The sequence below is a fragment of the Octopus bimaculoides genome, chromosome 19, assembly GCF_046866305.1.
Source record: "Octopus bimaculoides isolate indiv1 chromosome 19, ASM4686630v1, whole genome shotgun sequence".
NCBI classification, from domain to species: Eukaryota; Metazoa; Mollusca; class Cephalopoda; order Octopoda; family Octopodidae; genus Octopus; species Octopus bimaculoides.
The window spans coordinates 6,611,435-6,615,632 of NC_142946.1; the positions used below are offsets into that span (position 1 = coordinate 6,611,435).

Genomic DNA, 4,198 nt, shown 5'->3' on the forward strand with positions numbered 1-4,198 from the left:
CGGTCAGAACCGGTTAGAACCGGTTAGAACCGGTTAGAACCGGTCAGAACCGGTCAGAACCGGTCAGAACCGGTTAGAACCGGTTAGAACCGGTCCGAACCGGTCAGAACCGGTTAGAACCGGTCAGAACCGGTCCGAACCGGTCAGAACCGGTCAGAACCGGTCAGAACCGGTCCGAACCGGTCGGAACCGGTCGGTCCGGACTGGTCAAGACCGGTCGGTCCGGTTAGAACCGGTTAGAACCGGTCCGAACCGGTTAGAACCGGTCCGAACCGGTTAGAACCGGTTAGAACCGGTTAGAACCGGTCCGAACCGGTCAGAACCGGTCCGAACCGGTTAGAACCGGTCAGAACCGGTCAGAACTCGTCGGCCAGATCCGAGGACCTCACCGGACCGTTCGATCGGTAGTAGCGACGGGCGGTGTGTACAAAGGGCAGGGACGTGATCGACGCGGGCTGATGACCCGCGCCTACCGGGAATTCCTCGTTCACGGGGTTGGTTCCAGGCCCCGATCCCTATCACGGGAGGTGGTTCAGAGGTTTCCCGACCCTCTCGGGCCGGGGGAGACGCGCCCGCTGATACCTCCAGTGTAGCGCGCGTGCGGCCCCGGACATCTAAGGGCATCACAGACCTGTTATCGCTCCGCCTCGTGCGGCTTTCTGCCGCCCGTCCCTCTAAGAAGCGCTGCGTTCGCCAACCGACTGGCCCGGGCGCGACGGCGTGCCGCCGCCGGGCTCGCGCGGGCCGAGCCGACCGAGTCACCGCCGCCGCTCCGCAACCGACGCCGCAACCACGCCGCGTGCGAACCGCCATCCCAGACCAACCCGCACACCAACCCGCGAGGAGCGGAGCACGAAAGGCTGCTAAGAAGGCAGTTGCCGGACGCGGCCGCAGCGCCGGACGCGAAGGAGAGCGGCGGCAACGGCAAGCACGGGCCGCGCGCGGAGCTACCGACGATGGCTTCGGCGCCGCCTCGCTACCGGAAAAGCACTAATCGACGCGCTAGTTAGCAGGCCGGAGTCTCGTTCGTTATCGGAATCAACCAGACGGATCGCTCCACCAACTAAGAACGGCCATGCACCACCACCCACCGAATCGAGAAAGAGCTATCGATCTGTCAATCCTACCGGTGTCCGGACCGGGTGAGTTTTCCCGTGTTGAGTCAAATTAAGCCGCAGGCTCCACTCCTGGTGGTGCCCTTCCGTCAATTCCTTTAAGTTTCTGTTTTGCAACCATACTCCCCCCGGAACCGACTATGGTTTCCCGCGCAGGCTCCCCGCCGGGTCATCGAAGCGAACGCCGGCGGAGCGCCAGTCGGCATCGTTTACGGTCGGAACTACGACGGTATCTGATCGTCTTCGAACCTCCGACTTTCGCTCTTGATCGAGGAAAACGTGCTTGCCACACGCCGTCGCTGCAGTGCGTCTTGCGACGATCCAAGAATTTCACCTCTAACGTCGCAATACGAGTGGCCCCGATCGCTCCCTTCGATCATTGCCTCGTCGTGAACGGAGACCGACGGATGACGCGCGGACGAGGCCATTTTCCATCATTCCATGCTTTTCGTATGCAAGCCGGCGGGGCTCGCTCTGAGCACTCTAATTTTTTCACAGTGAACGTACCGGCCGCCTCGGACACTCGGCGAAGAGCACCCTCGGAGGAACCGTGCGGGCCGAAACGACCGGGAGGTGGACGCGCTACCGAAACGCGTGCGAGCGGCGATGCCCCGGGCGACGCTCGACCCCCGTTTGTTTCCCCCGAACACCGCGTACCGCCGCAAGCGACGGAGGAGACGGCGGCGGCGGCGGCAGCAGCGACGACGGCGGCGAGGCCGACCGACCGACCGACCGACCGACCGACCGAGAGGACGGAAGCGGAAGCTACGGAGGCGGGTGATGGGCTACCGGAGAGACCGTCGCAGCGACGATGCGCGCAGAGCTCCGCGGCACGACCGCGCACGCACCGGCGAATAGGGCCGGGAGTGCGAACGGACGACCGAAGCGGACGCGCGCGAGGCACGCCCGCGACGGCGCCGTCGCCCCGAACGTGCTGGGGCACGTTTTCGAGACCCGAATTCCGACTACGAGCTTTTCAAACGCAACAATTTTAATATACGCTACCGGAGCTGGAATTACCGCGGCTGCTGGCACCAGACTTGCCCTCCGGTCGATCCTCGTTAACGGATTTGAAGTGTACTCATTCCGATCGCGGGGCCTCGACAGAGTCCCGCGTCGTTATTTTTCGTCACTACCTCCCCGTGCCGGGAGTGGGTAATTTGCGCGCCTGCTGCCTTCCTTGGATGTGGTAGCCGTTTCGCATGCTCCCTCTCCGGAATCGAACCCTGATTCCCCGTTACCCGTTGCCACCACGGTCGGCACTTACCGGGCCGTCGACAGTTGATAGGGCGGACTCGCGGGGGACCCGTCGCGCGAAGGCTAGTCGATACTAGCCCGTGCGATCGTACTGACAGTTATCCAGAGTCACCAAAATCGAAGGGGCGTGAAGCCGACGCACGCCTAGACCCGCGCGCGTGCGAAGCACGGCGACGGCGGCTGCTGCGACGGCCCGTACGCGTCGGTCTCAGTCTAATATTTGCGCCGCGACCAATGCGGAAGGCCGACCGTATCGTCGCGACCGGCGGCGGCGGGAACTGGCGAGCAGTCCCGGAACCAACCCGGCCGAGCGGGCGCCGGCGACGACCGGCAGCGGCTGGGACGACGCCGAGCACGCGGAGGCGCTGCGGCGACGAAGACCGCTGCTGCTGCCGGAAGCCGTTTTTCGGCCCGACGCCCGGGTGCGACCTGCGATCGCGGCTTCGGTTGCATGTATTAGCTCTAGAATTGCCACAGTTATCCACTCTCCTCGCGGTGAGGAATACGGTCCCGAGGATTAGGTCCGGTTCCTGAGCCATTCGCGGTTTCACCATTCGTTTACGGCATGAACTTACACTTGCATGGCTTAAGCTTTGAGACAAGCATATGACTACTGGCAGGATCAACCAGGTATCGTCGTCGTCGTCGTCGTCGTCGCTGTAGTAGCGTCACCGTCGCGTCGGTCGGCTGAGAGCGGAAGTCGAGGCGGATGTCGAGGCGGAAGTCCCGCTGCTGCCATCGCCGCCGCCGCCGCGCGGAGAGCAAACGAAAGCGAAGAGGAGGAGGAGGAGGAGGAGGAGGAGAAGCCTGAAAAATCGCGGCCGCCGCTGCTGCTGCGGTAGCCGTTCGTTCGTACGTACGTTACGCGTCCTAATCCGCCGCTCTGCTGTAGCAGCGGAAAAGCGCGCCAGACGGAAGAAAAAGAGTTCGCCGAGTAGAAACGGTTTGCGATCCGACTGCCGCACACCGGGCCGCTGCGGTAGGACGGGCGCCGGTGCGGGTTGAAGAAGCGAGGCGGTTTCTGGCTGCTGCTGCCGCCGCCGCCGCCGCCACGCGAGAAGGACGACGAGCGGGGAAGCGAGCGAGCCGAAACGATTGCGACAGCACGGGCTGCGGTCAACGAGAAGCGTGTGTGCGATGACGAAAACGGCGTTGTCGGCAGCCGCCGAACGAGCCAAAGCAACGACGATGCCGGGATGGGCGAGCGCGAGGAGATTGCGGGGGGGGGCACCACCGCCGCGAAACCCGGAGTTGTAGCCACGGTTGTTGATCCGTCCCGGTCTAGCGGGACGAACACACAGCACCGCTCTCTTTCGGTGACGTCGCGTCGCCTGTGGCGGATCGGGAAGCGACAACTAGCCCGTCCGCCGCGCCGGCGGCGACGCGACACGAGGTCAGCGGCGTAACCTGACCGGGTCCTCGAAGACGACGTCGACGAGGCCGCGGGTCGGCGAGGAGGAGGAGGATACCGATCGGTCGATGGTGACAGCACGAACAGGCGGGCAGGCGGCTGTCGGCGGGGCGAGCGAGCGAGCGAGCGAGCGAATCTGACGCGGCGCACTGTATTCGGGCGGACGCAGGCTGGGTGAAAACTGCGCGGTCGGCAGCTGCCAGAGAGAGAACGAGAAGGAAGCATAACGACAGCGGAAACGATTTGCGGGCTTCGTTCACCGCTGATGACGCCGCCGCTTCTACTTGCTCGTTGCTCGGCTGAGGCTGCACTGTTAGAGGGCCGACGATTGCGAGGGGGCCCGGCCGCGGCTTACGAAACCGGCTGGATGGCGCCGGAAAGGCGAGGAGGAGGCGACGACGACGGCGATGTTGGC

At 64.3% G+C, this 4,198-nt stretch overlaps 1 pseudogene; it reads right to left on the bottom strand.

Annotated features, from left to right (window-relative positions):
* Positions 1–260: 260 nt before the first annotated feature.
* Positions 261–3,005, bottom strand: LOC149131745 (small subunit ribosomal RNA; annotated as a pseudogene).
* Positions 3,006–4,198: the final 1,193 nt, after the last annotated feature.